The following is a 12,159-nucleotide window of genomic DNA, read 5'->3' as shown; positions in this document are numbered from 1 at the left end:
CTTTCCTTGGTGGACCTTTTGAACTTGAAGAGCGTGGCACTTCTGCCTGTAACAATCATAAGATTGCAAATACGCTCAAGAGAGTGGACAGAAATAGCAAGGTATAAAAATACAAATATTCGTAAAAATAGGACGCACGCACTTGGCGACAAACAATGCAACATTGCGGACGGCATTAGTGATACAACGATAGCTGCGGAAGGATTTTTACCATAAACCAGCAACATTAGGAAAGGGGAGTAGCACTGCGGCTACAAGATAAGCGTGTATAACCTCGTACAGTGAGAGCTCGCTAATTCAAGCTCCGATTTGGTCTGGCCAAGCTCCATAGAAGTCTGTCTATAACAAAGCCCGTCCATTCGAGTGCGAGGAGCCTCCCACACGGATAATTAGTACAACCCGTCACCACAGCGGTATCATGGGGCCTGGCCCACAGCCATAGAAACGCACCTGCTACGTACAATACTGCGTCGCCTCTGTACAATACTGCGTCGCCTCTGAACATTTAACTTCTCTGAACAGAGAAGTTAAATTGGGTCAAAGCGATCTAAAGCGCCCATGACGGACATTTTGGAAAACGTTTGCCGACTATGTCCAAACGAGTTCAAGGTGCGAGGCAAGCTGACAGATGACATCAATTCTGAGGTTAGAAGCGTAGAACATGTCGGTACGGGTGACTACGAGGAGGGTGCAGATGAAGAACCACTGCGGCCATCGCTCGGAAAAAATGACTGGATGAAATGCCGCCTGTACTTTCTTCACTTTTCGGCTATCCTCAAGAAGAAAGGCTTGCGCTACATTCGATTGTTGAGGAAAACGTATTCTTTGATAATGTCCCGTAGGCCTGGTGTGTAGGCGAGTTGGGAACAGGCCGGTGCGCATGCAGCAGAGTGGTAGTTGACAGTAATATCTGCAGACCACGCATCCATTGATAATTTGGAAAAAGCCATTGAAGGAAATGTACAATTGAAAGCTGCAATCAAAGTCACCCGGCCTCCACGCCGCCTTCCCCACTTTAAGATCAGTGGACTTGACCCAAGCGTTGTTCCCGGCATACTCCGCACAAACATCAATGCTCGAAATGGATTAGAGATCCCACAGGAAGACTTCAAACACAGGACTTATTTCAAAGACCCCACGGGCAACAACGTACATATCGTGGAAGTTTCGCCTTCTGTGTGCAACATCTTGAGAAAGAAGGACCGGCTATTGGTTGGATGGGCGTCATGTCCCATAAAGAAAAATGTTCACGTGGCAGCGTGCAGCCGCTGCTGTACTTACGGTCACGTAGTGGTACGATGCAATTCCGAAAGTGTATGCTGCACATACTCCGCCGAAGAGCATGCCGCTGCCGACTGCACTTGGGCTGACAAGGAAAGGGTTGTTCGCAGGGAGTGTCACGCAGCGGGGCGTCGTACAAATCACGTCTTCAATGCGCCTTGCTGATACACTGTAGAATCAAGGGTCTCACGCATGCGTCAAAAAACCATTTATGAATGCACCCAGGAACCTTGCTCTTCCACCATTGTCTCTGCATAAAATAACTTTTCGTTTCCGGCTCACTGTTAAAAAAATATATCAAATGATTTTCTTAAAATTTATTCAGGCAAATTTGGATCACACCCGTGCAGCTACTTCTCAGCTTGTTGATTTCATCGAAGCGGAGCACATTGATGTGGCTATTCGGAGTGCCGCCCAATTGGCTCTGTTTCCTTACCTCAGCCACCCCGCGTTGTATGGTTCTCATACCTAAGTGCAGATTCGACGTATTCTCGCTGGCAGTGTCTCCATACATCGTGGCTCTCCGACTTCAGCACCAGGAGTTCGCCTTGCTCCTAAGAGCCGTTTACGCGGCTCCATCTGTACCTCTGGAATTTACGTTGTCCGGTATTGAAGACGTTGTTCAGCGCCACCGAGTACCGAACTTGCTGCTGGCAGGTGATTTTAATGCCAGGAATCCTCTTTGGGGTGGCACCGTTCTCAACTCTCGTGGCATTCAACTTGCTCATTTCATTCATGGGGCGCAACTCCGAATATTAAACGACCCCATGTCTATAGCCACATTTCAGAATGCATATTCAGAGTCTTGGATTGATCTCACCTTCATTTCCGGAACAATCTGGGATGGCAACCCCTTGTGGGAAGTTCGAGACACACCAATTCTATCTGATCATAAATATCTAGTATTTGGTCCCAGAATGGTGCAATTACCGCAGAAAGAACGCTTAAGCAAGGCCGCATTACAACATCTGGTTGAAGAATTAGCAAGTGATGACTGGATTGAAGGTTTCACTCATCAAGATATTGCTACACCAAGATCCCTCAACTCGTCATTGGACAGATTTTATGCTAAGCTGGACTGTCTCAAAAGAAAGTTTGAGCGGCTTCAGAAGCAGCACAAGGGAAACATGTGGTGGAGTGACGCCATTGCGAGAGAGAGATCGGCCGTGCGAGTGTTGCGCCGCCGGTACCAGCAGTGTAGCGACTACTTTTTACGAGCGGATTGCACATTCATTTACTATTGGCGACTTGCTGCGTACAGGGAAAATATTCAGCTTGCAAAGGACAAGGCTGTGCGACAGGCATGCTCGAGAGCGTCCGGCAAGAACGTTTTAGGACTACCTTTTAATGTGGCGTTTCACCAGCTTAGAGCGCCCTCTGTTTTACCGTCACTACATGTGACGGACGACACTTTGGCAGCATCCACAATACAGTCAGGGGGATGAAACGCCGCCGTTTTTCTGTCCCGTGACTGCAGCGATCCTAACGTTTGGGGGCTGTACTACATACGAGCATAAATGAACGTTGTTGTTGCATTTTATATATATTACCAGGTTACTTATTAATTGCGGCGTTTTTAAAATGCAATAGAACTTGAAAGTGGCAGTTCGAGATAGCGAAAATACGAACGCCACCCCGAGCGGAAAACTGGAACTGCGCCTTTCTACTTCGCACCGCTGAAAAGGGGCGTTTCTTTTCGCGCCCACAGGTATGCTACTATCCGCGGTGGTCCGAGGACCGTTTTTACCACCGTAACGTTCGTTTAATCGAAACAGACGCATGAATCGATTCGCGCCGTCATCACAGATAGGGCTGTACTGAATGGTGTCAAAATTGTACACGCCAGGCCGCATAACATTCTTTTGGATCCCGGCCGACGAAAGGTACGATCTGCATAGTGCTCGTTTCGCTTTTCTACGCTTGCACGAGATAGCAGGATGCGGTTGCAGCAGTAGTTTTATAATTTAAGTGGGCTACACGTGCACTATTTGTTTATTACATTCTGATTGTCTTCTTTCACTCTTGAATCACGCACGAAATGCGCGGCAGAGCATCTGGTAATTAATCCAATGTGTACATTAGCTACACACGTTTGTTTATACGGGCGTTATTGATTTATTGCATTTCGATCGTGTGTTCTGCATTTTAGCGCAAGTGAATGCACGGTATGCAGGAAAATGTATATCAGGCAACATATACAATAACTAATGCAACAATGTGAGCCTATCCGCACTCTTTTTATTAGCTTTTGATTGCCTGCGTTGTTGTTGTTATTATAATATTAATATTATTGTGAATATTATAATTATTATCAGTACTGCTGTTATCGTTATTACTTTCAGCCTATTTATGTCTACAGCTGGATGAAGGCATCTCGGTAAACTTATGGCTCAAAGGGTGGGTCCGTAGGTTCATATCGTGTTGTTAGCACTATGTTAACTAAGTATAGTGACTACATAAATTATTTTATTGCGTTTCAGTTGTGTGTTCTGCATTTTCTCTTCACCTGAATCAACGGAATATGGCAGAATAAATTTGTAGCAATAAATATACACACTAAGCAATTACTGTATATGTTTATAATACAATCATAACTATAATTCCGCCACTTATAACTTATACTTTACGCTTCAGTTCCGTGCGTCGAGTTTCAGCTTTAAGTACAAGAACGATATATTCACAAAAATGCAGTTACAGCTGTAAGCCGATAAATAATTAGTCAATGCAGGCTTAACCTTTGCTGGTAATTTATTTGAGGTTCTTAAATAAGGTTTTTATAACCGGTTTACTGCCGGGACCGACAAATACCTGAGGAATACATAGTGTGCGAAAGTATATATGCATGAATAACTGCTTGACGACTGGGGTGTGGGATGGCTGCTTTTGTCTGCAGAAATGTATTTTGGATTAGGAGGAAAGGTGGGTCGTTGCCAGCGAACATTATGATCGCACAAATTGAAAAACATATCCGCGTCTTTTAATAATAAAGGCTGATTTTAATCTACAATTTGCCGTTACGATTGGTGTTGTCACAAGTCGTCTTTGTAGCCATAATCAATTTAAGAAAGTTCAAATATATCGAAAGATATCAAATATATCAGATCAAAATATATCAGATATATCGAAATATATGGAAATATATCAGATCACGTTTATTTCGAAAACAGATGCCAGTTCTCACTCAAAACTATGTGCGCCTGAAGCAGCATTAAAGCTAGTATTCATTCTAACCAAAATATACACACGTGCTTGTTGATGTTCGAGATCTCGCGTTTGGCTCCAGTGTGCGAGAAGGCAGGACCTGACTCATTTACCACCTCGACAGATGTACAGAAGCTACCGGCTGTGTCCTGCCCATTTCACCTGCAGAGACTACGCGGACCTTGGACAGACAAGGCACTGGACACATATGCACTGGCTGGATAGCTAGTTATTAGCAAGCGGCCATGTGCCATACATTTTTGTTTGCGACTAAAAGCGCAAAATATCCAAGTTGTGTTTTTACTGTATGGATGATACATTTAGGCAATAAGAATTAAAATAACTGTACTCTTTATTCTTGTCTAGATTGTGTGTACTAATAAGCCAAAACAACGTCGTGCTTATAATAAGTGGTGCAAAAAGAAGTGGACGCGCATAACTTCATCAATCAGGACAAAACAATTGCTCTTTTGACACTGTGGCGGGTTACGCAACAGGAACAAGTTCCTGCGCTGGCGATTATGTATACCATAATCAGTCGATCTCATCTCCGTCAGTTACATCACCTTGTGGTACTTCCCGCGGTCTCATACGCAGCGCCTGCATGGTGGCACATCAACCAACACCATCTACTGAAAGCCCGGGTACACTCGCTGCTAAGATCTTCATTATTCGCCGTCACCGGGGCGTATACTGCCACACTGACCGCGGCACTCGAAGTCCTTGCCCATGCGCTTCCGCTTCACATCCACATAGACATCACAGTGCGCATGTTTCTCTTGTTTCATCACCAGCAGCCAGTGAACTTCAACACGGCATCGTTTGATCCTTCTGATGTGGACCTGCCCATCAAGGTCGACACACACCCTGCGCGACGACGTCGTGTCTGTTACGACCGTCTCACCAGAACGTAAGCAAACCGCAGGCTGCACTTCTCCACTCTGCATGCCTTCACATACGGATCACACACGTCAACTGCATCAGGAGCAGCCTTTGTTATTTTGAAAGGGACAGACGATGTGTATGCGGTGAGGCGGTTCCGTCTGGCGTGTCCAACCACGTCGTTTGATGCCGAGGTGATTGCCATGCAACAACTCGTACTGTTTCTCTTAGACGACAGACCTTCCTGCCCCGTCAGTATCTATTCAGACAGTCTTTCGCTTTTACTGGCTCTCAATAACCCATTTGATCAGTCCACTACCATTCATCGGCCAAAAGAGAATATTTCCCTACTGTCAAGTGTACTGCCTGTATCTATATACCACGTGCCAGCTCACTCTGGTGTGTGGGGGAATGAGCTTGCGGATACTGTCGCCCGCAGTGCTGCCACAAGAGGAGAGGAGGTTCGTGGAGGGTGGTCGAAGAGCACGGTGCGCTCTTTGCTGTTGAAGGTCGGTCGCTTGGTATGGCAGGAGACGTGAAATACAAACAACTGCGACACAGAATTATATCGATGGACCCCCAGTGTATTGGACCTTCATTCCTATTTCCCGCCTTCCAAGAAGCTAACTCACATGATAACCGGAGACGGTCGATTTCCTCATTACTTTCACCGTCTACAACTCACGCGAAACTGTCAGTGCTTCTGCGGTGCGCCTGCCACTTCGGTTGGGCACTATTTAACAGAATGCCCGAAAACGGCAAGCTACATTCAGAGACTTCGTCGGCTGTCGAGTTCACCGTTACAGCCGCCACAGCTTCGTCACCTTTTGGACAGTTCAACAGCCGTAAAGATTCTCATGAACCTCACCGATTTTATTTCTCGATCTATGTCCGAGGTGTGACGCCTACGTGTGTTCAGTGACTTTTTTTTCTTTTTTTTTTCGGTGTTTCTTTTATACCTTCACCACCACTTGCCTTCCACCACTTATAATTCCTACCTCAGATCTCACGACAAAATTTCAAACCCAGCAAGATTTTGCTCAACTTGCGTAGAACGTGACCAACCGCAAGAGTGTGGTCAACAACGCCGTCTTTGCATTGTAATTTGTTCTTGCTAAAGTAGAAGTTCTATATAGCATTGAATAGTAAAGTTTGCAGTGACTTGCTCTACTTTATCCACGAGTGGTACGTACAACTAAAGGGGATGGCCGCCCCAGAAAAGTTATTGGATAGCACCCGCCTTCAGGCAGGCTGTATGGCATTTATGCTCGAAGCATTGAAACCTTCAGAGAGAATAATGCAAGAATTTTAAAATACCAACCAAGGGGGAGCTAATTACAGCAGAGTCGACATTTGGGCTGTACCGAAATGTTAACCAGATGGACATTGTTACAAGCCACCAGCTTTTCATGCCCACCCGGCGTCCTTAGAAGCTACGAGGCGGACTGCGTTACAGACTCGAAACAGAAGCAGAAATTTCAATTGGCATGGCTTGAAAAATACGAGTGACTGAGTTATCCCGTTTTGCGTGAGAGCTTATCCTGCCATGTTCGTGTAATTTTCGCCGTGAGCAGCGCAAGTGTTGTGCAAAATGTCTATGTGTTTAGGGTCGGTATTTTCTGAAATGATTGCTAGGGATATGACGCTTCTTGTATGCATAATCCATATCCTCTCGTTGCGCTAAACATAACGTAAGACCTGCGCTACACATAACATAATTGCATAGATTCGATGTAGACTGCACGAAATGAGCTCCATTGCCCTTACACTGGAAGCTGCTGGACGGGCGTAAAATGCTTATAAGCAAAACATTTTCTTCTGAATTTCAGTCAACAGAAACTAAATAAAAAATCGCATTCTTACGGCCTAAGTCTTTTTATTTCGGAGACCACACTCATCATACCACACACGTTAAAATAAAGCAAGTGATCGCATGAAACTACGGTCATTTAATGCAATTCCTGCACAATGTGCCGTGCGTGCAGTATACGTCCCGTATCACGGGTGCGTATTGCACCACGCGGTCTGCGGATTTGTCCCATTTTAAAACTTAATCTGGAACTAAATACCATCATAATTAACACCAATATCATGAAAGAGACTCTAAAGGGCCCATTTGTAGACAAAATACAACTTCGTTGAATTTTAAAGACCTAGCCTTTCGTAATTCACTCAGCACCATTCGTATCACATAAGACGTTTTTCAACCGAAGCAATGCAAAAAATATAAAAAAATTTCAAATTTCGCGCTGCAGGGACGCAATACGGGCAGGCGTGATGTACTATAGACCAGTACTAAAACGTAACTCTGAATGTGTTAACTGCACTTCAGAATTCAAATGGCATGATCAATGGAAGGAGAGGCCCCTTTACAATCTCGCGATCATGTTTTTTGGCGGTAAATTATGTCGTCGAGCGCCGATCGTACAAAGGAGATCCTGTGATGTCAGAGAAATCGCGCGACAGTGGCTGGGTAGTCGCCACTGCTTCTTATGTGTTATTTATTCTCTCGACTATTCCTGTGAAGTTTGCGATGATTGGTATCATTGATTTCGGGAAAATGCAGTCTTTAAACGAATCAAACATGTATATTGTCTTCATAGCCTTTAAGCGCGCTTGCAAACTACCTGGTTTTGTTTCTTTCGGGGAGGGGGACGGGGAGGAAGAGGGCTTGAGAACAACTTAAGCCCCCCACCACCCTACACACACAAACAAAAATCCCGGCTGCGCGGCGTGGCATTCGCGTTGACCATGTCGTAACGAAGCAACCGGATAGACCCGGCTTCATAACGCGAAGGGCCCGGGTTCAATTTCGACCACGCGAACCGTTTTTTTCTTTCACTTCACCCACGATCATTCATCATCATCGTCAGAAAAATTGGGCTTTCCTGCAGGGTGTACTGGCGTACAGCGGCATCAGTGAGGGGCACTAAACCTTCACTTTAAAGGGACACTGAAGTGAATTTGTCAAGCTCCCGTTTTTGCTTGCACTGCGTAGACTGGCTCAAATTAGCACACTTTTCATCGTTTATCCGGTTGACAAATCGGTAATTATTTTACCAAGCACGAAATAAGAAAAACTACCATGCGCGGTTTGCGGCGGCCGCACCAACTAAAGCTGTGACGTTGGGAGGAGGGTTTCGGTTTCGGTTCTGTAAAACACAACCGGTGGCGTTGTTGGATGGGCATTCTCAATAACTCAGTAATCATCGTACCGTGCTTCTGCCATGTTGTAAGCTGTAAAAATGCATAAAGATAAGCCTCCCAGGACGGCTTGGAATCGTAGCATTCACTGGCCGAGGCCTACGCAGTGCATGGACGCCCTCCGCGTACCCGGAGACGCCCAAATGTCATACGCTTTTCCCCCATATTTGGAGCTTGCCTCACTCATGCCTGTACCGTAAAAAGTGTGTTCGCACCAGGCCAAGGGTCTGTTCATTCTGGCCTGTGCCCACTACCCGCAAGCAGTCGGTGCTTATGGCAATAGCACGCCAACGAGAACTCGCTAGCACGCCAGTGCCAGCCTGCGCGCGTTCTGTGAACTAGTTCGTGGAGCCATGAACGTTGCGGTCCAAAAAAAAGGTGAACTCAATGTAGAAAACATCGGCAGAAAACGAAAGAGTTAACTTACAAAAAAAAGCACGTACCCGCGGGGACTCGAACTCGTGACTTGCAAAACACTTGCGGCAACGTACCTAGTGCCCCAGACCATTCGGCCACGGGACGGGCTCCGCCGACTATGGTAATATAAGGTATATATTGTACAACCAGTTTACACTTTTATTTAGTTTTGGCATTTCAAGCAGCTTAGGTGACTATTTGTTGTATTGCGCACGTGCAGTAAGCGTCCCCCGAGTTTCCACAATAGCTCACGTCTAGCAATTGCATTTCGTAGACGGAAAAGCGTTCGCAGATGCGTAGTCGTGCTGCTTGCTGACCGCTGTGCTTGTTCGCCCAGCGCAAAAAAGTGCTTTCCGCACCCTATGTTTACCCTGTACGATAAAAATATCAGTTGATTTTATTTTATTAGTACTTATATTGACTGCGTTGACTCTTCTCCCGCCTTCAAGAGGCCTTATATTTTCCTACTGGCGCACCAGTCAGCGAAGCGTAGCATGTGCGCTTGTGCAGCGCTTGTGTGAAGCGAGCTTGACTTGGAGCTAGATACAGTGTACAAACTAACCAGGTAAAGAAAGGCCCATTCTTCCATTCACAAACGTGTCCTTGCTTCGTTTCAACTGAGCGAACGAATTGCGACGACCCGTCGGCGGCCGGCGGACGAAACGCTGGGCCGACTGACTCTGTCTGAAGGCCGGGGAGCCGTGCAGTAGCGCAGCCAATTGCGAGCTTGGCTCCTCGCGACGTCACACGAAAACGCCGCAGAAAATGGACGAGCGTAAAGAGAGGAGGACAGCATTTTCGAATGAATTTTTCTACTAAATAAAATCGCGTAAACGCGCCCAGGGTGGTCGTAACATGGCCTGGGGACTCCGGGCTACAATTTGCACAAGTAATCCCGCAATGTTTACGTATCACTTCAGTGTCCCTTTAATATACGGGGTAAAAATGCACTTTATCCGTGCTTTCACTAAAAGTTGCGGGAACTGTGGTTTATTTTGTTAGTTTTCACTTATTCTATTAAAATCATTAGGCCTGGGTACTAGTATAGTGTGAAACAGAAAATATTACCTTACAAAAGTGTTGTTGTATGTCTCGCTTTCACGGGAATAGTTCTGTTTACAGTGAGTTGGGTTCTATGCGCACAATGTTTTTACTGCATATTGCCTGCGAAATAAGTAATGCCTGTTGGTGCTACAAAACTAGTCATTGAAACAGCAAGACTCGCGTTACCTTACTTATTGCATTTAATTACATTCCCTGAATCCTCCTGAGGCCATTTTATAGGCAGAATTTAGTTGGGTTGCATACTCAAGTACCGAAAAGTTCCTCGCCAGAAGACAAGAATAAAAGCATAGATGCTGCACATGAATGCAACATCTAAACACGGAAAGTGCATACCAAAACTAATCCCAAACAATACATTACCACACGAGAAAAAAAGCAGAGCCATAAGAGGCTTAAAAACCAAAAGAAATGCAATCATTACACCCCACTGTAGAAACAAATAAGAGAAAGAAAGTATAAAGAAAGATAATAAAGTGCAAATATTACACACCAGATTGAACGAAATGCTTCGAATCAATCGGAAAGAGGGCACATACGCGATACCTTTTAATAGCTTTGTCCTGATTAGAGATGGTCGAAAGAGGGCGGAAACGAAAAAAAATCTCGGGTCATCTCCCATAAGGTGAACCTAGGGAGGGGCTAAGCATATGGCGTATTAATGTATTCTTGGCGCCTTGACGTTTTTCCAACGGAGGTGAAGCCGTTTGGGTGTATACCACGAAGATAAAACGTTCTAGCGCGAGGCGTTGAAAATCGAGTGTCTCGGTGTGTTCTTTTAGTACACGTTACGTACTAGCGCGAGGCGTAAACGAGTGCCCTGGTGCTGAGTACCTTAACGACATCGACGATGACATGATACTATGATATAAGACGCCGACAGCACGAGCCCCGAAGGGGATTCGCCCCTAATATAGCATTGTTGTATTCGCTCCACAAGAGTTAGCTTCGGGTCGAAAGCCCCAATGGCCCATTGTTCAAAGTAAAAGCGGCGTTTTTGTTCCGTGTGAGACATAAAATGGCCGCTACAGTAACTAGCCAAGAAAACATTTCGATTCCTAAGGAAATTGAACCAGGGTGTGCAGAGTAGGATCCGAGTGCGTTAACACCACTCTAACTCGCACCTTGCCCGTGGCGGATCTAGAGATAGCCTCTTGCGTACGGCGGTGTCGCGAAATCGTGGGAAGGCCAAAGTGACCCACGTGATTAGAACAGGTGAACGTCAGCCACGGATAACTGTAATTTTGGGGAAGCTTTGGCGTGAAGTGTCGCCCTACAACTGCCGAAGGAATTCTCGCAGGGAGACGGAGGAACAACGGCGGCGAGACACAAGCACGACGAAAGAGATCTTTGATAAGTATCGCTAGGCTTTCGTTTACGAAGCACGTGACCAGACTTAAGTAACCCGTGAAGATGGAAATTACTTTTCCGTGTCTATGGAGGAAAGGCTTGTTTGAGCTGTCTGGACGGCCCACTTGAATTTTATGCCCTTCGCTAAGCGTGATGGTATCCCCTTACCCGTTGCTGGCGATAATAAATGTGCCCTTTGGGCTACTGAACTGTTTTTTTATACTTTAGTATTGCCAGGACATTGTTCCGCTTTGACGGGGTGCTTTTTTCCCGACAGTTATCTCCTAGGGAATGCGTGCGTGGTCAAAAAAGGTGCCTTCCGGTGGGCGTCTTTGGGAGGCGTTCGAGGTGAGAAGGGCGGTGCTCCAGGGTGAGCGCTTCAATGGTATTGAACACTCTCAGTGCCTCAAATTTCTCATTAGAGGCGCCTATCGGGAATACACGGCGTAATTGTGCTCCCTCTTGATGAAACAAGTGATCGTGCGCCGCCCTACCTCTTGAGGCCTTCGAATGGGGATTTCTGCGAGTCTTATACTTCACGTTAGTGCACACTCATCTTACGTATTGCATCGAGTCATGGGGCTGGACATAAAATACTTACCTAGAGCGCCTGAGGCGAGCGCAAAAACGAGCTCTTAGAATAATTACGCGTTCTGGCTACTATCGACACAGCAAGGCGCTGTTTACTGAACTACGCGTCCTACCATTTGATCTACTCCGCGGGAAAAAAAACTGCTGAATGCACCCACAACATGATAAGAA

Source organism: Haemaphysalis longicornis, unplaced genomic scaffold (assembly GCF_048455015.1).
Source record: "Haemaphysalis longicornis isolate Haplotype H1 unplaced genomic scaffold, Haemaphysalis longicornis Haplotype H1 scaffold_16, whole genome shotgun sequence".
NCBI classification, from domain to species: domain Eukaryota; kingdom Metazoa; phylum Arthropoda; class Arachnida; order Ixodida; family Ixodidae; genus Haemaphysalis; species Haemaphysalis longicornis.
Note: the sequence above shows the minus strand (reverse complement) of the source record.